At 44.0% G+C, this 23,476-nt stretch overlaps 1 long non-coding RNA gene across 6 annotated transcripts in view; it reads left to right on the top strand.

Annotated features, from left to right (window-relative positions):
- The window catches only part of LOC119715614 (uncharacterized), a 160,581-nt gene that overhangs the window by 45,061 nt on the left and 92,044 nt on the right, over positions 1–23,476 (top strand). The window lies entirely within an intron of this gene.

Below are 23,476 nucleotides of genomic sequence, written 5' to 3'. Positions count from 1 at the left end.
ACTTTATATACATTTTAATAAACAGAAGACTTCTTTTGTTTTTGTGCTTTCTCCTGCACATCCACCTTGAGCTCACACAAAAGAAGACAAAGGCTGAATGGCAAAACCTCAGTGAATGTGAATCACAGAATCACAGAATCACAGAATTTCTAGGTTGGAAGAGACCTCAAGATCATTGAGTCCAACCTCTGACCTAACACTAACAGTCCCCACTAAACCATATCCCTAAGCTCTACATCTAAACGTCTTTTGAAGACTTCCAGGGATGGTGACTCCACCACCTCCCTGGGCAGCCTGTTCCAATGCCTAACAACCCTTTCGGTAAAGAAGTTCTTCCTAACATCTAACCTAAAACTCCCCTGGCGCAACTTTAGCCCATTCCCCCTCGTCCTGTCACCAGGCACATGGGAGAACAGGCCAACCCCCACCTCACTACAGCCTCCTTTAAGGTATCTGTAGAGAGCGATAAGGTCTCCCCTGAGCCTCCTCTTCTCCAGGCTGAACAAGCCCAGCTCCTTCAGCCGCTCCTCGTAGGACTTGTTCTCCAGGCCCCTCACCAGCTTCGTCGCCCTTCTCTGGACCCGCTCAAGCACCTCGATGTCCTTCTTGTAGCGAGGGGCCCAAAACTGAACACAGTACTCGAGGTGCGGCCTCACCAGAGCCGAGTACAGGGGGACGATCACCTCCCTAGCCCTGCTGGTCACACTGTTTCTGATACAAGCCAGGATGCCGTTGGCCTTCTTGGCCACCTGAGCACACTGCTGGCTCATATTCAGCCGACTGTCCACCATCACTCCCAGGTCCTTCTCCGCCTGGCAGCTCTCCAACCACTCATCTCCCAGCCTGTAGCTCTGCTTGGGGTTATTGTGCCCCAGGTGCAGGACCCGGCACTTGGCCTTGTTGAACTTCATACAGTTGACCTCAGCCCATTGGTGCAGCCTATCCAGATCCTCCTGCAGAGCTTTCCTACCCTCGAGCAGATCGACACACGCACCTAACTTGGTGTCATCTGCAAACTTACTGAGGGTGCACTCAATGCCCTCGTCCAGATCATCGATGAAGATATTAAAGAGGACCGGCCCCAGCACCGAGCCCTGGGGGACGCCACTAGTGACCGGCCTCCAACTGGACTTGACTCCATTTACCACGACTCTTTGGGCCCGGCTATCCATCCAGTTTCTAACCCAACGAAGCGTGCGCCAGTCCACGCCAAGAGCAGCCAGTTTCTTGAGGAGAATGCTGTGGGAGACGGTGTCAAAAGCCTTGCTAAAGTCAAGGTAGACCACATCCACAGCCTTTCCCTCGTCCACCCAGCGCGTCACTTTGTCATAGAAGGAGATCAGGTTCGTCAAGCAGGATCTGCCTTTCATAAACCCATGCTGACTGGGCCTGATCGCCTGCTTGCCCTTCAAGTGCCGCATGATGACTTCCAAGAGGATCTGCTCCATGAGCTTCCCTGGTACTGAGGTCAAACTGAGAGGCCTGTAGTTTCCCGGGTCAGCCCTCCGGCCCTTCTTGTAGATGGGCGTCACATTCGCTAGCCGCCAGTCAGCTGGGACCTCCCCCGATAGCCAGGACTGCTGATAAATGATGGATAGTGGCTTGGCCAGCTCCTCTGCCAGTTCTCTCATTACCCTTGGGTGGATCCCATCCGGCCCCATCGACTTGTGCACATCCAAGTGCCGTAGCAGGTCACCAACCAGTTCTTCGTGGATGGTGAGGGCCACATCCTGCTCCCCATCCCCTTCCACCAGCTCAGGGTACTGGGTATCCAGAGAACAACCGGTATTGCCGCTAAAGACTGAGGCAAAGAAGGCATTGAGCACCTCCGCCTTTTCCTCATCTCTTGTAACTAAGTTTCCCCCTGCATCCAGTAAAGGATGGAGATTCTCCTTAGTCCTCCTTTTTGTGTTGATGTATTTATAAAAGCGTTTTTTGTTATCTTTAACGGCAGTAGCCAGATTGAGCTCCAGATGAGCTTTGGCCTTCCTAATCTTGTCCCTGCACAGCCTCGCTACATCCTTATAGTCCTCCCTAGTGGCCTGCCCACTTTTCCAAAGATTATAAACCCTCTTTTTTCTCCTAAGCTCAAGCCACAATTCTCTGTTGAGCCAGGCTGGTCTTCTTCCCCGCTGGCTCATCTTTGGGCACATGGGAACAGACCACTCCTGCGCCATTAGGATTTGCCTCTTGAAGAGCGCCCAGCCTTCCTGGACCCCTCTGCCCTTCAGAACCGCCTCCCAAGGGATTCCACCAACTAGTGTCCTGAGCAGCCCAAAGTCAGCCCTCCGAAAGTCCAATACAGTGGTTTTACTGGTTCCCTTCCTGGCCTCGCCAAGAATAGTGAACTCCACCATTTCATGGTCACTCTGCCCTAGACAGCTCCCGACAATCACATCCTCCACCAGTCCTTCTCTGTTTGTGAAGAGAAGGTCTAGCGGGGCACCACCCCTGGTAGGTTCACTAACCAGCTGCGTCAGGAAGCTATCTTCCACGCTCTCCAGAAACCTCCTAGACTGCTTCCTCTGGGCTGTGTTGTGCTTCCAGGATATGTCAGGGAAGTTGAAGTCCCCCACGAGTACAAGCGCTGAAGATTTTGCAACTTCTGTCAGCTGCCTGTAGAACTCCTCATCCGTCTCCTCATCCTGTTTCGGTGGTCTATAGCAGACCCCGACCAGGACACTAGCCTTGTTGTCCCTGCCGATCCTAACCCAAAGGGACTCGACCTTGTCATTCCTAGCCTCGAGTTCTACAACATCGAAAGACTCTCTAATATAGAGAGCCACACCGCCACCCCTTCTGTGCTGCCTGTCCCTTCTGAAGAGCCTATAGCCAGGCATTGCAGCACTCCAGTCATGAGACTGGTCCCACCACATTTCTGTGATGGCAACCAAGTCATAGCCTGCCCGCTGCACGATGGCTTCCAGCTCCTCCTGTTTGTTACCCATGCTGCGTGCATTGGTGTAGATGCACTTCAGCTGGGCCATTACCTCATCCCCCCGCCTTGCTATTGTTTCCCCTGGCACAGCTCCAACAATCCTTGCTCTGCCAGGTTTCAGTCTGTCTCAACTGAAGGACGGTGCTAGTGGAGCTAGGACAGAACTTGCTCATCTCCATGCTGGAATGCAAAAGCATTGAAAGTTCACATGGATACATTTGCTCCAAGCTGACTGCTTCAGTGCCAAGCTTGCCTGGCTGCTGGTCTTCGTGCTTTGCTGCTCCTGCTCAACTTGTCCCCAGGGACTCTGCCTTCCTATGGAAAGGACAAGAGGAAAAGGTATTTTGGGAAGTGAGTTCTGATGGGGCAACAGTGACAGCTTGCCACTGCAGTACAGCGCACTTCCTCTCCACTTACCTTCATTGCTGCTGATGGTTAATTAGCAAATCCTATCTGTGGTTTGTCTACTAACTTTCCTGGCTTTCTTACACTCATAATTTTCTTTTAATATATGCCATCCTTCATATCTTGTTGTGCATATCCCCATCCTAAAATAGAAGAAATGAACTCATCTGCTTGTCTCCCTTTGTACAGCTTCTCTGCAGGGGTAGGAACAGTGCACAGCAATGCTGTGCATATACCCCTATGTGTATACCTTGCTCTGTAGGAGAGATGGTCACCTCTTAAAAACATTTGCTTCCTAAAGATAGCCAAAAGAGGATGATTATAAAACTTCAAGTATCGTAAGTATCTCTGACACTCATATAGCACAGAAGAGGACAGTTTCTTGCTTGCTTAGTGAATTTCTTGTCTCATTTTAAAAGATGATTATTTTGATAGAGAGATATTAGGTCCATTTCAACATATTTCTTAGCGATTATGGATGAATCTTAATTTTTCAGGTGAGATGAATTATGTTTTTAATGAAGTAAGAGAGGTAAGATCAAAAGCAATTAGGAATTAATAACTTTTTTTTTCTTTCTTTTTTTTTTTTCTTTTTTTCTTTTTTTTTTTTTTTTTTCCTAAAAGCAGGGGACAACAAGTTAATGGGAGGTGAGAAGTGGATCTGGATGTATTGGTGTAGTGGGTTTACGTGGCAAGGTTTTGGTAGCAGGGAGCCATAGGGGTGGTTTCTGTGAGAAAGATCTAGAAGCCGCCCCATGTTTGGGAAGGGCCCATTGTTTTCCAGATCTGAGCCAATAAGCGATATTGTTTTGCGCCTCTGTGAGAGCATATTTAAGACAGGGAAAAAAATGCTGCGCGACACAGCAGCCGGGAGAGTCAAGGGAGTGAGAAACAGCCTTGCAGGTGCCAAGGTCAGTGTAGAAGGAGGGGGAGAGGTGCTCCAGGCGCCAGAGCAGAAGTCCCCTGCGGCCTGTGGTGAGGACCATGGTGAAGCAGGCTGTCCCCCTGCAGCCCATGGAGTACCACGGTGGAGCAGGGTTCCACGCTGCAGCCCGTGGAGGAGACCACGGTGGAGCAGGTGGCCCTGCACCGATGGAGGCTGCCGCCTGTGGAAGACCCCTGCCTGAGCAGATTCCGGGTCGGACCTGTAGCCCGTGTAGAGGAGCCCACGCAGGAGCAGGTGACCAGGCAGGAGCTGCTGCCCGTAGAGGAGCCAGGTTGGAGCAGTTTTCTCCTGAGGGATGGACCCCGTGGTACAGACCCATATCTGGAGCAGTTCTGGAAGAGCTGCTGCCTGTGGGAAGCCCACGCCGGATCAGTTCATCAAGGACTGTATCCCGTGGGTGGGACCCCACAGCACAGGGGACGAGAGTGACTGAGAAGGAGCGGCAGAGAAGAAGTGCTGTAGACTGACCATAACCCCCATTCCCCCGTTCCCCTGTGCCGCTCGGGGGGAGGAGGTGGAAGAGGGTGAATGGGGGGGGGAAGGTGCTTTTGGTTTCTTTCCTTTGTTTCTCACTTCTCTAGCTTGTTAGTAATGAGCAATAAATCTTACTATCTATCTTCTTATGCTGAGTCTGTTTTGCCCGTTACAATAATTATTGCGTGATTTTCTTGTCCTTATCTCAACCCTTGAGCCCTTTTCTCCCCATTCCTCTTTGAGGAGGGGGAGTGAGAGAGCGGCTGTGGTGGAGCTCGGCTGCCCACTCGAGCGGAACCACGACAATTGGTTAACCAGAAGTGGTTGTAGCTGACTGTGCTAAAAACAATCCAAAGAACACAGAAATACCAGTATTCTCCTTCAAGGCCATTGAAGACATTTGAAATATTGTGTTTAGTCCTGGTTCCTCATGTTACAGAAAGATGCACTTGAACTGAGACAAAGTGCAAAGAAAAAATGAATAGGGAGCAAGATCCTAGGTAACAAAAGCTGTTGCACATTTAGCTTGGGCAAAGAAATGCAGCAGAAGGTTGTGATACATACTACTAAGACATTCAAATACACTGTGAGCATCAAAAGTGACAAAGAGCTCTTTAAGATGTTACAGACAAGCAGCAAACTTGAAAAGCGAAGGTAAATTTTAAATGAATGTTATTGAGTATAATTTTGGTCAGAGGCTATAGACAATGAGGTGGTTGGACCAGTTACCTGAGACTAGAGCCTTGGTAAAGCAGATTTAGCAAGATTTCCTAGATTGTCTCTTGGAAAAGGACATGAGTGGATGGGCAAGATCACTTTCAGCCTCAGAGGCTCTGACTTGTGCTTCTTCAGCTTAAACTTGTCTCGTGCACAAAGCTTATGTCAGAGACAGCACACATGTTCAGCAGTTTTACATGCCATGTGTTCTCTAGCATGTTATGTGAATTTCATCACTTTTAGAAATATCTGTAGCTGGCTATTAACAATTTTGGACTGTTTGGGTTCCTACTGAAATTTCTGTTATTTTCAGCCATCAGTCAACAGGTCATTCACAAGTGAACAATCATGTTTGCTCTTTGTTGCACTTGGACCACTTTGTCTGGATCCTCCTGACTGACTGTTTCAGGTGTGCTCTGCTTTAGGGAATGGCTGCAGCAGCCTATTAGGGATTCTGCTCCTTGCTCTGATTTTCTTTATTGTCTGCATTAGTAAGAAAGGTAGTTTCCAGCACTCAGAGAGATGGACTTCTGGGCAAAAGAACCCATACTGTAGATCTCTGAGATGAATGACCCAAGCTAGAGCATCACAACCTTATGGAAGGGATTTTTAACTCAACAGCGGAATTAATGCAAGCAGCAAATAGAGCTTGTGATTCACATATAGGTATTTCTAAGGGTCTTTAGAAGGAGACTGGGTTGCTGGTTGCATCATGTTGATATGGTACTGATCTTGTGCCTTAGGGCTTCAAATGGCTGCTTGCCAAAATTAAAAAGGAATTTTTCTTATTTGGCTATAACTAAATGCAGGAGATGGTGGTGCTTGTACATCTTGCTCTGTGAGCCAGAGTGAAATACATCAGTGCCTTCAGAAACTGAAAGGCTAGTTTCCTCAGGTGAGACTGTCAAAGACTACACAGATTGCTTTTTGGCTTTCATTTCTAAAACAGAGTGTGGTTCATCTTGCTTGTTCTGTGTTGTTCTTCTCTTATTACAGAGACTTAGGATATTGGTAACATCATTGAGATTCCCTATTCTCTCTCATATCTGCTCACAGTAAATGGGTGCTTTCAATCCTTTGCTACAAGCCTTAAGCTTATTTATTGCCAGGCACTGCTGTTTATTCCACCCAAGTGTTCGGGTGCTCTCATGCTATGTTTTTCTTGGCTCTGTGCTCCCATAGGTGAGCCTACATCACCCTTTACTATCTTTCAGTCATATAACTATCTTTGGGTTTCCCTTCATGAGACCTACACTGGGTTTTGTATGTGGGAGAACAGAGACTTTTGTATAGGAGGATTTTCGTGATGTTAATAGGAATACTACTAGTATTACTGTACTGTGTTATTACAGGAGCTGTTGACTCTGGAGCCACCTTAATGTTTTATTTCTTATTGTACTTAAAGCCTCTTGCTATTCACCTGGGGGAAGAAATGCCATGCTTCAAACGTAAGCTGATTAAAACTTCAAAATGGGGATGATGTTTCTGTTGAAACATCATAATGGTCTGATAATTTACAATGGGTTTTGTAAGCACCTGTGGCTTTCTAGGCTGCTGCACACAACATTTTATAGGGCCTTTGTCTTAAGGCAACAGAGAAGGCTGAAGCTGAGATTTGGCAATGTGTAAACTTGGATGCCTTCATCTCTTTGGGTTTTGTGATTTTGTACCAGGAATATTGTTGCATACAGCCTTTTGACAGTCAGCTTGTGTACAGGCCCCTGAGCTGTGCTTTGCCATGTCTGTTGCAGTGTGTCTGCTGGGTTCCTGTTGATCTCAGTGGCTGATCTCAGATACAGGTCTTTCTCTATGACTGAAACAAAATCCTGTTGGAAAGGTGATGAGCCCCAAATCTGGGATACCAGTGCAGCTATGACCCAGTCATGTAGATGCTCATTCTCTGTTATGTCTGGGATAAACTCCTGGTCCACAGACCTATTGAGAATTCAAGGTTTGATCTGTGTGTGAAAACTTAGGCCATCCTTAATTTTTCTTCTAGGTTTAAAAGCAACAAATTATATTCCCAGCATTTACATTAGCTAGCACAGTGACTGCTTTTTTGCTGTTGTACTAGTTGTGGAATGCATGCAGCTGTGGATGGGTTTCTGAGTTTAATAAAAATCCTCCCAAATAATGGCTAGATGAGGATAATTTAACCCATGATCTGGAATAGTTAGCACTGCAGACCAAGACTTAGAATGATGCAAGGAACAGCAGGATAACTGTGAAGGTCCAGATTCCCTCTGCACTCAAAGTGACAGCAGTCTTTTTTGTACTCGGCTCATTTTATGATTTACAAAAGGAAAACAGTATTGATGAACACAGAGGCTGTCTGAAAAGCTTTGAGGCAGACACAGATGCATATCAAGGGTCTGAGAAGGGATAAAGATGCTAATGCCTAAGGCTTGTCAAGCTGTTGCAGATATCCTGAACGGAAGTAATTCACTCTTCATGAATAGTTAAATTTGGGGAGCTAGGAGGTGACTGAGTTCCACAGCCTGCTTAGCAAAATAACTGCATCATGCGGGTTTTGCCACAAAGTTAGCTGAATTTGGAAAGCGAGTTCTACTCAGGCTGTTCAAATACTCTGAGCACATTTAATATATGCAAATTAATGTTAAATCACTGTGTCTCTGTGGTAGTGAATAATATAGAAAAAGCAAATGGGATGCACAGCAAATGGTGGTGATCCACCTCTTAGATCGTGCACACAAAGATTTCCCCAAACTCTTCTTTAGATGGAGAGATTACAGAAGTACAATTTTACCTAAAAGAACAAATATTTAATAAAATCAAAATTGGTGACATTATTATGTTTCTTTCCACTCGGTCCTGAAGTGCTCTGGCTTGAACTTTAATGTTTGAGCTTGATAATTTAGGTTTTTTTTTTTTTTTTTTTTTTTTTTTTTTTAAATAGGATGCCAGAATATGCCTTAAATTTCATTTTGTTATGAATACTCCTTTGGACATTCCAGGCCATAAAAGTAAGCCTCCAAACTCACACTGTCAAGCAAATATTGTTCTTTCCTTGTGTGGATGAATTATTAATTGAGGCTGGGCTTTTTGGGGGCAGGAAGTTCTGATGAGTTCAGTTTTGCAACAAGAGTTTTAATCTTTTATCTCCAAGCTCTTAGTGCAAGCAAGTAGACATAAAAAGATTAATTATAAATATTTTTTTACTAATGCTGCCAAACTCTGAGCTAAAGGAAAAGGTGCCGGTTCAGAAGGACATGTACCTTGGGTCCCTGAGGGCCTGGTGCACAGGTGGAAGCCCTGGCCAGGGCTGCACCTTTGCCCTGGGTTTTGTCAGCAACAGAAAGAGGCTCAGTTTTTGTCAGGGTTGGCTGTAGGTGTTTTCTGTTTTACTTATTTATTTGCTTATTTATTGTCTTAAAACCAGTTTATATTGTAATATTGATGCTCTCATGGGCTTTTAACAGAGGTGGGTATAGAAACGAGAGCACGAATACAAATGATTCTCTTTTGTTGCTTCATAGAGAAGGCATATTAAGCTAGTGTTGAACAGAATGAAAAATAATGCTGTCTCCAGGATAATTTTAAAAAATAATGTGTAGTGTTGCTGTTTTACACATTTAGATGGGAGGGAATTATTGAAGTGTGCAAACATTATTGTAACCGAAGGCAGCAGTAATCAAGCACTGATGGGCTTTTTCCCCTAGAAACTTATTTTTTGTGGTGCTTCCATGTATAAAGAAAAAATGTCTGACAATGAAGAATATACTTAAGAAAAACAAAACAAAGCAAACAACAACAACAACAAAACAAACAAACAAACAAAAATTTTTCTGTATCTTTCTTGTCCTGCAAGAAAGTAGGACCGTTCAGGGAAGGAGTGGTGTTTCTGCTGGTCCCAAGAATTGTTTGAACTTGTGTGTGCCTATGTGGTCTCTTTGGATCTGCCTCATGTAGGGGGCAGCCCCTGGACCTTTCAGCACAATGTGGAACTTCAGGAGGCAGGAGCTGATAAATAACATTTACGAAGCTTTTTTGGTTGAAAGTTGTGGTCTTTGTTGTCTGGTGTCCTCTGCTTTCCTATCCCTATCAGGGATGACCCCAGCAGGCTTCCATGACCGCATGCTTCAGCACCTAAGGTACTGGGGAGAATGGTGAGGAGGGTAGAGGGGAAGGAAGAGGGATGAAGCCATAGAGGAGGCACTGACTCAGTCTGCATGCCTAGAGGACACGCTGTAATTCAAGGCAAGTTGAATGGCATGGAGATTTCAGAGCCAGTGACACAGCTTATCTTTGCACAGAAAGGCTCTCCCATTCCCCCCGCTGCAGAGCTGATGTGTCTCTGCATCTCAGAAGTGAATTAAGCCCAGATTGGCAAATTATGGGATGACAGCACGGCTCTGGGTCACACAGACAGTGCAGCAGCCTAGGGAGGCAGCCCCACAATTCTGCTTTAACAAGATACCCTTGAAATACTTTGCAGCCAAGTCTGCTGAAAATGTCAAAGCTGAGATTGGCCCCGGTTTACATCCAGAGCCAAAAAACTCTCCCAGTTTCTGCAGCTGCTGCCCAGCTTCCATGCTTTTGGCTGTTGTCACTTTTTGTAACGTGCTGCCATAAATCCACACAGCTCTTCAGTGAAATGGCATGTGCTGATGGATAATGCTTTCATTACTCCTAGCAGCATCATGCCCATTCACAGAGCCAGGAGACATTCATTGTCTGCCCATTATTTATTAGGTGACTAGTATACATAAACAAGGTGTTTTTGTAAATGTGTCCAGTACAAATCTATACCCAAATGATCTTTGTTACAATAGTTGCCAAGGGACTTCAACTGTGGTGAGAACTCCCCAAAGTCAAGTGCAACCCAGGATTGTAATGAGGCAAGAAGGATGCCTCCATGGTTAATTTATATAAATCAGAGAAGAGGGAATGGAAAGAGAGAAAATTGGCTGTTTGACCTGGTGTCACAGCAGAGACTATCAAAGGAACTGTTTTCTCTCAGAACATGCAGTTTTGTGAGGTTCAGATTTTCATGGGGTTATGCCAGCCTTTGTCATCAGGAGCAGAGGAATTAAACCCAGTGATAGCTGTGTGTTTGCTATGTTCACCTGTTCAGGAATGATTGTACTGAAAAAGTTTGGCATGCAAACATCAAATTACTTGAAAATTTGTGTTTTACAAGGGCATTTTGTGTATTTCAAAGATGACACTAGAAAACAAAGTAGAATCTAAAATCTGCAGCTTTCTCCCTTGGGTGAACCATGCTTTTTTTTCATCAGGTTGTTGGTAAATCACATAAGTATGAGCCCAAGTTCTGCAAAACACAGCCCTTCCCATGGGAACAAAAACCTTTTTAATCCTTAGCTTTGCTGAGTGCCCATTTTTTATTGCTGATGTCAGACAGATACACTTTTAAGTCAAAAACATTGTGTGGAGGCATGCTATGAGACCAACCACTTCGGTAGAAAACCCTGTCTTGATTTTCTGACTCTGATATAAAAAGCCACAGCACAAGAAATGTGCGTGGTGAGAAAGGCAGAGCCAGTGTTGCTGCTGACACTAACTGCCCCTGAAGTGGGTAGATGTGTCTGAATCCCCTTCTGGTGTGGGATGGTGGGTGAACAACCCACCCGGATCAGGGATATGTCACAGAAATGCTGCTGCGTCCTGGCCCTTGATGAGCTGGGGCTCCCACTGAGCATTTCCCAGTTTAGATTTCATCTGGTGCCTCTAGGTTCCCCACTGTCCTGTGGTAAGAGGGGCTGTGCAACATCACCCTGAAGAAACAAGGTGCAAGATGAATGATGTTGGTGACTTTTTAAGGCCAAGGAAAGGATTTCACCATAGAACGCCTCTTGAAATTTCTAGCTATTTTTGTTTTGATTTGCTTTTGTCTGAACTGTAAAATACATATTTTAAAATTGTAAAATGCAATTACTATTTTTTTCTCCTGAGGTCCTAATGTCCATTTCCTAGGATGGATCTTCCCCAGCATGATGGATGCTGTGGGAACAGTGGTAACACCAGTGGGGAGATCTCCTTTGCTGACCTGAGCATCAGTACCAGACCTGCTGGCAGAGATCTCATCACATGGCCACTGGTGTCAGTGAGTGAGAGGCTTTGGATATTTCTCCCCCTTCAGGCTTTGAGGACTGTTTGTGTGGGTGGAAAACCACTTCTTTTCATGAGCTATTACTGCTTGGTTGTCCAGCCCTTTCTAAACAGCTGATGATGCTCTGGCTGCTGAGGACCTTTGCTTTGAGCTGGCAGTGATCATGAAACCTGGTTTTGGCATCCTTTTAGCTTAGCTGGAATGGAAGATGCCCTGGGATTTGATTATTTTAGTTCTGTGGACTATATGTAACATGGGTGGGAAAGCAGTTAAACCTCAAGAGAACCCACTTTTTTGATGCTTGAAGCAAATAAACAAAATTTGAGGTACTCTGTCACTTTCCCTCTTCCTTTTTGCTAAGTTTAACTGCACTTGAAAGGCTTGCATGACATAAGAGCAAATAGCAAAGTTTTCCTTTCAGAAATGGGAGAAGGTACTTATATGTATTTTTTAAGTTGTGTCCAGATTCATTCCTTTGATCATGAATTGCAGCCTGTCTGTTACCAGTATTATTTCATACTTTATCTTTTCTCATGTAGTTTCTTCTCCTTTTGATCTTGCTCTGTTACTTCTGCCAGTTGTGCTATGTGAGGAGAATAAATAAACTTGAGGTCTGAGCTAGTGCTGAAACGCACATCTCTCTAGCTAGTAAATTACTTGTGTTGGACACCTTGGAAGTTTTACTGGGGTGCAAAAACTTAGCAGTTGTGCTGGATGGCAAAATGAAATGTTTGTCTGGCATCATCTGTGGAGCATTCCTGGTGCACTTGGCTTGGTTTTGTCTGGTGTGCTGCAGTGTGGATCAAGCACACACATACACAAAACCTGAGCTCTCAGGAACTAACCCCAGGGAAGACTCTGGAAGTCTGAAGGTATAGATGCTTCTAGCGTAGAGGTTAGAGAAAACAAGTTAAATGTTTCTCTGAAACCTGGAAGTCAGAAAGACATCTTTCAGAAGCTTTTCCAAGCTCTCCCTTCACTGGCTGCAGTGTGTCTGGAAGCATATCCTTTCAGGGTGAGCCCTATCCCATTTCTCCAAGCCAGCACTAGCACTGATAATGCCTGTCCTGCCCTCTGGTCCTGTGACAGGGGGCCACATGTATAGAGCATGGTCCCAAAAGCCATGTGGCTCAGCAACCATTAGAAACACAAAAACCCTAAACACAGGATGGCATTTGACTTGTCTGACTTTAAAGAGGCTTAAGGGCCATTACCACCTAGACTAGCTGGTGCTTTTTCCTTTTCAGTCTTTTTAATTTTTCTTTAATTTTTAAATCTCTCATCTCTATTTGTGCTCCCTTCTCCCCATTCAGATTACAGACTGGGAAGGAACAGAAGCATTTCTGTGCATTTCAGAGCCACTGCAGTACTTAGGTGTATTGATATGCATTCAGAGGAATTTCCAGATGTCTGTTGGTAACATATTGTATGAAGCAATGACATATATTGTCCTGCTTGACGAGCCTGACCTCTTTCTATGACAAAGTGACATGCTTGGTGGATGAGGGAAAGGCTGTGGATTTGGTCTACCTTGACTTCAGCAAGGCTTTTGACACCGTTTTCCACAGCATTCTCTTTAAGAAACTGGCTGCTCTTGGCTTGGACTGGCGTACGCTTCGTTGGGTTAAAAACTGGCTGGATAGCCAGGCCGAAAGAGTCGTGGGGAATGGAGTCAAATCCAGTTGGAGGCCGGTCACTAGTGGAGTCCCCCAGGGCTCAGTACAAGGGCTGGTCCTCTTTAATATCTTTATGGATGATCTGGATGAGGGGATCAAGTGCACCCTCAGTAAGTTCGCAGATGACACCAAGTTAGGTGCGTGTGTTGATCTGCTCGAGGGTAGGAAAGCTCTGCAGGAGGATTTGGATAGGCTGGACCGATGGGCTGAGGTCAACTGTATGAAGTTCAACAAGGCCAAGTGTTGGGTCCTGCACCTAGGGCACAATAATCCCAAGCAGTGCTACAGGTTGGAAGATGAGTGGTTGGAAGGCTGCCAGGTGGAGAAGGACCTAGGAGTATTGGTTGATAGTTGGCTGAAAATGAGCCAGCAGTGTGCTCAGGTGGCCAAGAAGGCCAACAGCATCCTGGCTTGCATAAGAAGCAGTGTGGCCAGCAGGTCTAGGCAAGTGATTGTCCCCCTCTACTCAGCTCTGGTGAGGTTGTACTTCAAGTACTGTGTTCAGTTTTGGGCCCCTCGCTACAGGAAAGACTTGAGCGAGTCCAGAGAAGGGCGACGAAGCTGGTGAGGGGCCTGGAGAACAAGTCCTATGAGGAGCGGCTGAGGGAGCTGGGTTTGTTCAGGCTGGAGAAAAGGAGGCTCAGGGGTGACCTTATCGCTCTTTATAAGTACATTAAAGGAGGCTGTAGCGAGGTGAGGGTTAGTCTACTCTCCCACGTGCCTGGTGACAGGATGAGGGGGAACGGGCTAAAGTTGTGCCAGGGGTGTTTCAGGTTGGATATTAGGAAGAACTTCTTTACTGAGAGGGTTGTGAGGCATTGGAACAGGCTGCCCAGGGAAGTGGTTGAGTCACCATCCCTGGAGGTCTTCAAAGGTGTTTGGATGTTTAACTTAGTGATATGGTTTAGTGGAGGACTTGATAGTGTTAGGTCAGAGGTCAGACTAGGTGATCTTTGAGGTCTCTTCCAACCTAGATGATTCTGTGATTCTGTGATAATTGGGATGCTTTCATTTGCATTCATCTCAGAATCTTTTCCCGTAGCCCTACAAGTTATTTTTTCTTTGATATAGATATTTTGGTAACACATGCATTTACATATGGATAGCTTACCCTGTTCATTTATGTCTCTTTATCCTGGAATTTTTTATTTTGTGTGTGTGTGTGTGTGTGTGTGTGTGTGCTTTTGGCCATAATCAGTTAAGTATCCAGCACTCAGCACTCACTATATTATCATATACCAGGTACAGGTACATGAACTGGGCTAATCTGTGATTCTGTGATATTTGCAAATCTATCTGGATGTAAATCTACCATGAACTACTGAAACTTTTATCATATAACTTAATCAATTCAACAGTAGGTTTTCCTTCTTCACTTCCCTTTTGAAGTCCCATCCTCTACAGACAAGTGACTGCTTGAGAACTTCAGCTTTCATTTATTAAGAAGAAGTTTTCAGCTCTCATAATCATAGGTAGATGTTTAGAGAAAAGTCTCCTAAAGGATCCAGGAAGAGTAGAAGCTTAAGAAGAATTGAACATTGTTTGCTTACAAGTAATTAGTTTCAAAAGTAATCTCCTGACTAGCTGGATTTAGCTTTTTTAGGTTTCAGAGTGCCACAGGCTGTCAATACCTGTCTCTACTGACAAACTTTTCCTAATACAAGCAATTTTGATTGCTGTCATTTTTAAGCCTAATCAGTCTTATGCTAACCTAGTTTTCAATTCATTTTGCCCTTGTTTATGCAAGATAACAAGATGTGTTCCACATTATTCTACTAGTAAGCTGCAGTTGTTGCATTTTCCCCTTCATGTGTTAAGAGTTGCTCAGTGCAGACAGGAGGGCCCAGATACTTGTATATTGCATGGGGTTCGCAGTGACTGGGGTGTACGTAAAAGGCTGCTGTGCCTTCTGTCTTTACAATTCTGGTTCAGGTCTGGCCTCTAGTCTGTGGTGGCTGAAGTGCCCTGCTGATTTCTTTTACTCTTTCAAGCCAGTGTGATGATGAGACTTGATGATACATGGACACCATTTTTGCAGTTCTTTTTTTTTTTTAGCCCCAAAACCACCAAAAATCCTGGCTGGAGTGGATTTCTTTACTTCCCATCAAATGGTGTTTGACCCCAGCTGGCCCAGGTTTCTGAGGGACTTTGCTTGGCTGCTGTGATGCAGTGAAAACTCAATAACCAAAATTATTAAGCAGGTATTCTTTATTACGGTGCCTGGTGTGGGGGAAATCGCTCCGCCTAACACATACACCAAGGGTTACTAGCAGTGTGCTTATATTAGTGGGACAAATATATGTTCATTTCATTTCCCATAAGTCTCTTGCATATTCATCAAGTCTCTGAAGAATCATTAACATAGTTTTCTGCACCTATTCGCATGCCTAGTGGAGTCCTTGGGTGGTCATCTGGTGTACTCTGGTGGTCTTTGGATGAAGGCCAGGAGTCTTCTAAATTCCTGACCCTTCCTTTCTTTGACAGACTTCATCAGTTAAGCCAGTTCTTTCTGGTTCCATTATCTATGTATATAGACTTTTACTCCCTTATCTTTGGGGTTGTTAAAATACAATTGTGCTAGCTAAGACCTACAGAATCAACATCCTTTATCCTGTTCCCTGTCTCAGCTGCATGCCATGCAGCTTGAACTGGGTGCTGCATGCAGGCAGAAATTTTAAGCCTCTGGCAGCATAGCATATAGCTAACGCATGGTGACTTCCTCTGTGTGAGGCTGTGAGTCACCATAGGGCCCAAACCTTCAGGAATGAGTAATGGAGAAGTGTGGCAGGGGCTGAAAGGAAGGTTTGACAGAGGGAAGCATGAACTTTTTTGCTTCATCTTTAAAGAGTAGTTTTGTTTGTTTTCTGTTTGTTTTTAGAAGGCAGGGGCTTAACATCTTTAAACAGACTTATTTTCTCTCCTGCTTGTGGAGTGTCACGATCTGTTGGTGATAACTGTGAATTTGCATTGTACCAAAAGGGACTCTTTTGCCTGGCTCATTCAAATGCAGTAGTCATCCTTTGAAGTGTCTGGAGTGAGCATCTCCATGCTGCACTTGTCTTCTTCACAGCTGTGCATTACTCCCCTGGCAGTGGTGGAAATCTCTTGTAACGTTGGTTGTAGCTAAGTGTTCAAAAAACATTTTACTGATGGCCTTTGCAGCTGTGGGAGGCACCGGCCAACAGCAGTGTGTGACCAGCCTGGTTCCCTGGGTTTCTCCAAAGATGTTCACTGCCCATCACGCTTGTCCCAGGACTCTTGTGGAAAATCTTGGATAAGCTTTTCTCACTGGCATTTGGTACTTGGTGACATTTTTGGTCTTCAAAGTATATGTTGGGCTTTGCTGCTCAATAACTTATCCCAGATTTGATATTTTTAGGAAAGGTGAGGCATAAACCTGCCATTTCTGATAGGTATTTTAGCTTCACAGCTGTCTCTTTGCTGGGACAATAATTTGGAAAAGTTGTCCTTTGCCCCATAATGATTATTAATATGGATCACACCAGGTTTCTGCAGAGCAATACGGATATGACTAATGTGGGATGGGTAAGTGTTGCGTTAAAGGGGTGTAGCTGATTAACCGTTACGGGCCCGGTTGGATTCAGACTACTGAACCAGTCGGACATTCACCAAAACTGGGGGTCCGTTCGGACATTCACCAAAAACGTAATAACCGCCTGGGGGTCCACTCAGACATTCACCAAAAACGTATTAACCGTCTGGGGGTCTGGTTAGATTCAGAACACTGAACTATCACGGATAACCACCCTCACCCTACTTGCATTAACGAGAGCTATCACAATGCAATCAAGTACGGTTTATTACAGCAACAGATAATCAGGTTCTTTTGGATTGCCGGTGATAGTGACTATCTGCAAAAGCAAGCTAGTATGCATGAAATACACAGGTGTTATAGGTGTTACAGATATTATACAGGTGTTGTAGGTGTTACAGATGTTACAGATGTTATAGATGTTATAGATGTTATAAGTGTTACAGATGTTATAGGTGTTACAGGTGCGCAGCCTAGAAATAAACACGTTAAAAGGATCAAAGACTCTATAGAGATTTATAAGCAAATATTCAGATCTCACCCAAAGGCGTCCCAATGGGGGGGGAAGAGAGGCTCAGCCCGTCGACTGATCCCAGGAGTCAGGAGATCCTAAGGATGTTGTATGTCCTCGGGATGGTATCTCCCCTGACGATGGTATCTTCCCTGCCATCCCCTCTATCATGGGCCAATTTATATTATTTTCTGTCTTCTAGGTGGAGCTTGAGTGGCTCTAGTCAAGCATATCTTAGTTATGATTGGTGTAAAGTTTTCCCGTCTCCGTTTAAAGTAATAGGCTCCGAGAAATTCAGAGCGCATGCTCAGTGAGGGGTGGTCGCACCTTGGAGGCGGGTAGCTTTTGGGATGGAGGTGTGTTTTGGTATTATAATGATATTATAATGAGCAAAAAGTACACTAGGGTACAGCATTTGTCAAAACATGACAGGTCTTTGGCTTAGGGTGGCAAAAAGTGCAGCTTTGTGCACAAGAACAATCAAGGCCCCACCTGATTACAGAGCCTAGCCGTGGTGTCTCCACTCCACTCTACGCTCCGTGGTGTTCCTTAGAGCTAGCACACCAAGTTTCCCCAGCACGATAGCATCTAAGGTTGGGAGCCTAGGGAATGCTCAGATAATGCAGTTATGCCCTACCCTGAAAGCCTCTTCAATGCTGTACCTTTTCCTTAAAAGTGTGAATGTTAGTTTTATTTTCCTAGTTACTTCAGGCATTTACACCACAGTAAGAAAAGCAGGGATTGGGGCCTCACAGGTTAGCATGAAGAGTGCTAGTCATCTGCAGACAGAGATGGGGTTGAATGAAAATTGCATGACATTTGAATTGAGCCTCCTGTCTGCTGTGAATCTAGACTTCTGGAAAAAAAAAAAAAAGAAGAAAACAACAACAGCAAAAGAAAAAACATCCCTAGACTACATTTGCCAGCTGTTTGATTTAGCTGAGCTCTCACAAGTGTTACCACTCAGTGTCTGTTTGCGGAAACCTTTTGGGCACACTGGACTTCTCATTTGTGTTTGAAGACAGGTTGATGAACACCAGCAGACATCTCTGCTCACCTTGCCTGGCCAGTGGGATTAAAGTGTGAGTGGCTTGTGAAGCTCACACTTGGCAGGGTTTTGCTTTTTGAAAAGAGAGCCCTGGCTGATGGCTGCTCAGTAGCACTTCAGCAGACTTAAATGCGAATACTTAAAAGAGCCAAAGTTAACGTGTGAAGACCATCACTCTTCTGTTTTTGTAACACTTCTGTGGTTGTCCTAAGCAAAAGCATGTCCCTTAACACAGCGGTAAAGTGGCAGGCAGTGGGGCTGTAGCATTCCTGTGAAGGCTGTGAGGTTTTCTGATTAGTGATGATTACAAAAAAGAACTGCTGTCTCTAGTCCCAGGTAGAGCTCTGCAGGTTGCTAAACAGCAAAATATAAAAATGCAAATAGAAAAGTTCAATTGCAATATATATCTATTTGGAATCAGGGAACTTTCTGAACAACCCCACAGGCACAAAAGAAAGTCCTTAGGCTATTTTTGCTGGGGTGGGTTGGCATGACAATAACAAACCTGAGAGGCAGCTCCACAGTTGGAAGTTTGTAAGCACAGGTTAAGGGAGCTCAGCAGCCGCTTCGTCCTGCTTTGTGCCCTGGAAAAGGATGAGGCAACCAATGATATTTCTGCTAGCACTGCTTCTTGTGATTTGATAGTTTATAAATGTTCTGGGTAATCTGGGCATCCACAGTCATTGAGACAGAGAGGCAAATAGAGTTTCTTTGCAGATCTGCCTGCATGTAAGTCTGCTGGAACCTGTGGAAACAGACCACAACAGGGTGCATGTAACTCTCTTTTAATGCTGAGAGGGGACAAATACATTCCTTTTGTGTAAGCAGTTTAGAAGCTGCAGCTGATCTGTAATGTATTTTTTATTGTTATTCTGGGGCAATAGTAATTTATGTGTCTTTAGCCTGATGCCTTATTTTTCCTTTAAAATGTAATATAATCCTTTAAAAGCTTTGATGCAGCTATATAATTGAGGAAAGAAGGTAATAAAGGGGAAAAAACGAAGAAAAATTAGTAAAGGTGAAATCAAGTCAATAGGAAAGCGAAGGAGATGACTATTTCTTAATTCTGTCAGCAACATAGTATGGAAAGTCAGAGATGGCCACAGCTCCTTGGCAAATGGAAACCCATACCTGTGGGCACCTTTGCACCCCTCCCAGGTCTGAAAAACCTTCAGGAGCTGGGGTATTGCTTCCATCCCAAGTGATGTAGGTGCCACTGGCAAACCCTAAGAGGACATGGGTGAATTCTCTTCATTGTCTTTTCTCAGCTGACAACTGATAGGATGTGAGGAAACAGTCTCAAGTTGTGACAGGAGAGGTTTAGATTGGACATTAGGAAGAATTTCTTCATGGAGAAGGTGGTTCAGCTTTGGAACAGGCAACCCAGGGGAGTGGTGGAGTCTCCATCCCTGGAGGTATTCAAGAGATGTGGATGTGGCACTAAAGAACATGGTTTAGAGATGGGAATTGGTAGGTCAGGTTGATGGTTGGGCTTGGTGATCTTGAAGGTCTTTTCCAACTTAGATGATTCAATGATTCTGTGAACTGAGGAGGAGGACAGCTTCCACCGCTGCTGCTGCAGCTGGGCTGATGGCCAAACTTGTGCACTACTTGAAGGCAACAAACGTGGTGGTGGCCAGGCCACCACTCAGGCGTTTCTGAGTGCCACAAGCTTCTCAACAGCTTGCTTGTTTGGCAGCATCTTATTTTCATGATATGAGACTTTTGCTGTGCAAGTTAGCACCACACCAGCCTCTGAGGCAAACATTGCAGAAGGTTCTCTGTGTTGCTGGAAAATAGCCTGACAAAATAAACAGATGCTGTCAATAAAAATAAAGCAGAAGGAAAGCCTGATAAATAGAGCTGCCCCTGAAGAAAAGGAAAACATTTCATGCAGCATACATTGTATTTGCTAGGTTTTATTTTGGTAATTTTGACCTGCTTGAGGTAGGGTTACTGAAGCCCCAGTCATGTGCTTGCTGCTGCCATGCTGGGGAGGGCTGTGGACCCCACGCTTTGAAAATGCAGCACCTGAGTTTTTCAATGATACCTCAACTTTGGCGGAGTGCATGCTCTGACTTTTTAGAGGAGATGTCTATCCAATTTTACATGCAAAGAAAAATAGTTGAGGCATTATATAGTTTGAACTCAGGAGACCCCAACTATTATTTTTTTAAAACTTATTTGTTATTTGAAGAGAAGGAGGCTGGGGAGATGCTGAAGTGGAAACTCCTCTGCTTTGGGGCAGCCTCAGCTCTCTGGAAATAAGAAAGGATGAGGACAGCATCAGCCTGTGATACTTTCTGAGGATGAATGTTACAGTAGTTCAGAGGAAAGAGTAGAAGTGCCTCCACAGACTTGGGAACGTTTTCTCAAGGGAAGTTAAGAAGAGAAGTAATCCTCCTTTGCTCAGTGGTCTACTGACACAAGCCAGACATCAGTGTTGTTGAGAAGACAGCAAATGATTTAGTGCATATTAAACCTGCCAGTTTTATGCCTATGTGGCTGAATTACTGCTTTACCTGAAGGATGGAGCAGGGACTATTAATGAGCAGATGTTGGGAATTGGCATACAGGACGTGGACATAAGCAACCAGGGGTAGGCCTTAGAAATCTCAGGGCCTGCTGTAGCTGAGCAAACCAAGCTGCCAGAGTAACTGTGAGAAGCTCCCACGGCAATGACTCCCACATCACCCAATTAAGGAACTCAGAAAATACTGTTGTCAGCAGCTGGCCTCAAGGACTAGGTCTACATGACCGTTAAGCACAAAGGGGGTTGTTTTCTTAACTTCTAATCAAAAGGGGGGTTCTTTTCTTGCAAGTGATGTTATTTTCTTAACGGTTTGTCTGAGTGCTTTTGACGAATAATCTTGTGTGAAACACTGTCCACCCCTGTAAAGTTCACTATAAAAGTTGGGCTATTCGGGCAATAAAATGGTGAAGCATGATCTGACTCTGCTGGTGTCTGTCATGCTTTCGTCCGTGCTTCGCAACAAGCAGACAGGGAGGAGGTAAAGTTGGTATGGTACCAGGGATCCAGGAACAGCACTAATAGCCAAGCCTATTTTCAACCCCCTCATATCATGTCATTCCTAGTTTTGGCTTTGCCGACTTCTTATTTTGTCCAAGACATTCCCATTTTAAGTTCTTGCACTCTGTGTGATTTTTTTTTTTTTTATTGGACCTTTTTTGTTACATTCTAAAACAGGTTTGTTAAGATAGACTGCAGTTAGCAGTCTATTTGCCAATGAGGTGCTTGGATACTGCAGTGCTCTGGCACATCTGAGAAGGTATTTACCTCTTTATACAGCTTTTTGAATAGTTCCTTAGGAGAGGCTAGTTTGAATGTGGTTGGATTTATGCTCTCATAGTTATCCTACAGGGAAATTTGATCAGGCCCAAAGTCCAGCAAACAAATTAATGTTTTAAGGTTTCTCTGATTATTGTTCTTACAGATGTTAGGGGAATTAATTCCATAACTTCTGTGAAATTTGAATTTCCCATTCCTTGTCAGCACTTCAGCCTCTTCAGAGGTTTTTCATCCTCCTGAGCAATTTTCCTAGTAAGCTGATGTTGGAAAATCTTTCCCTCATTATTTTAAAGAAAAATGCATTAATAAACAAAAGCATCACATTGAAGGCTAATCTTTTTCCAACTCCACAAAAGCAAGGAAATGGAAAATGGCACTCCATATTGGTTCATGTGCTAGTTACTAACAGAGGGAACTCCCAACATGAGAGTATGAATTTCTTCAGCTTGAGTCAAAATTCCCTTTACCTCTGATGGATGTTTATTTTCCATGGATCAGGGCAGAGAAGGACCTGAAAACCTAAGGGTATATCTGTGCTAGTAGCTCTGATCAGAGAACAGATCATCTGATCCTGAAAAAAGCATTAAAATTTTGAGGGAGCTCCCCCTCCTCACTAAAAATTAAGCATTTCCAGAGACTATGCAAGTGACAATGACTGACATGTGACAATGCATTTTATTTCCATTTTAGACTTTAGAAGAAAATGTGATATGATACATACAGCTTGAAACTGAAACTGTATGGTTTATTTAAATTCATCTTGGAATATTTTTTTCTGAAACATTTGTATCAGAATAGGGTTCAGCTTCATTTTCATGAGATTATTTCTCTATACTTTCTTCCAATTTTGGTAGAATCAAAGTGGCATTTCCCACTGAAAAGCTGTCAGTAAAGAAACCATAATGTTTCTGGCCACTTCCTGTGTGTACCCCTTCCTGTGGACCTCCTGGGAGTTGTGGAAGAGGTGCTCTTTACTTGGTGGACTCAGCCTTGTCTTCAGGCAGCATTCCTTCATAGCCTTCCTTGAACCATGCACAAACCTTCTCTGTTCTTGGTGCTCCTCTGGACAACTAGCCTCACCTCTGTATGTTTTCCATAAAGATGGAAGCAGGTTCCTTGTAATCTCAAAATGTGAAATACCTTTTCTCGTGGGGCATTTGTGGATGTTGTGACTACTGCCAATGAAAAAGTTGTTGTTGGTGGTTAATCAAATGTGGAAGGACAGTAACTCTGCTCAAGTATATTTCTTTTTCATGAAGAAGAGGGATACTTGTAGTTACCATTGCCTAGCTATGTATTATGAAATTAATTTGCACAGAAAAAAAAATCTATATAATGAATACATAAATAAAAGGTTATAAGTAAAAAGAAAAAAAAAGTGTAATTAAACTATAAGTGAAAGGTTATAAGTAAAAAAAAAATATTAAGTTAAATACACTTAAATTATGTTTGACAGTGCATCAAGGAATCCAGGAAGGCTTAGAAAGACAGATTAAAAAATGAAAGTTGAGGCCAGATCAAAGTATGTTTTTGGTGCCATCTTGATGTTTTTTATGCCCTTTGTTCTGGTTAAGGATGTTCTTCCTTAACTTTTCAGCTTGGATTTATGCATTTTAAGCAATGGTACAAATTAGCATTTTTTTTTTTTTTGTGTGGTTGGTTGGTTGTTTTTTTTTCTCTCATCTCATTTTCCTTTGGCAAAAAAATTCAATTCACTTTATTTTTCTCAAATGAAAGGCAATGCCATGGGAATTGTGTTAGGACTGAAATTGTGCTTTTCTGCTAATATGTTTTTGCCACTAGTTTT

Source organism: Anas platyrhynchos, chromosome 1 (assembly GCF_047663525.1).
Source record: "Anas platyrhynchos isolate ZD024472 breed Pekin duck chromosome 1, IASCAAS_PekinDuck_T2T, whole genome shotgun sequence".
NCBI classification, from domain to species: Eukaryota; Metazoa; Chordata; class Aves; order Anseriformes; family Anatidae; genus Anas; species Anas platyrhynchos.
This window is presented reverse-complemented; position numbering and strand designations above follow the sequence as displayed.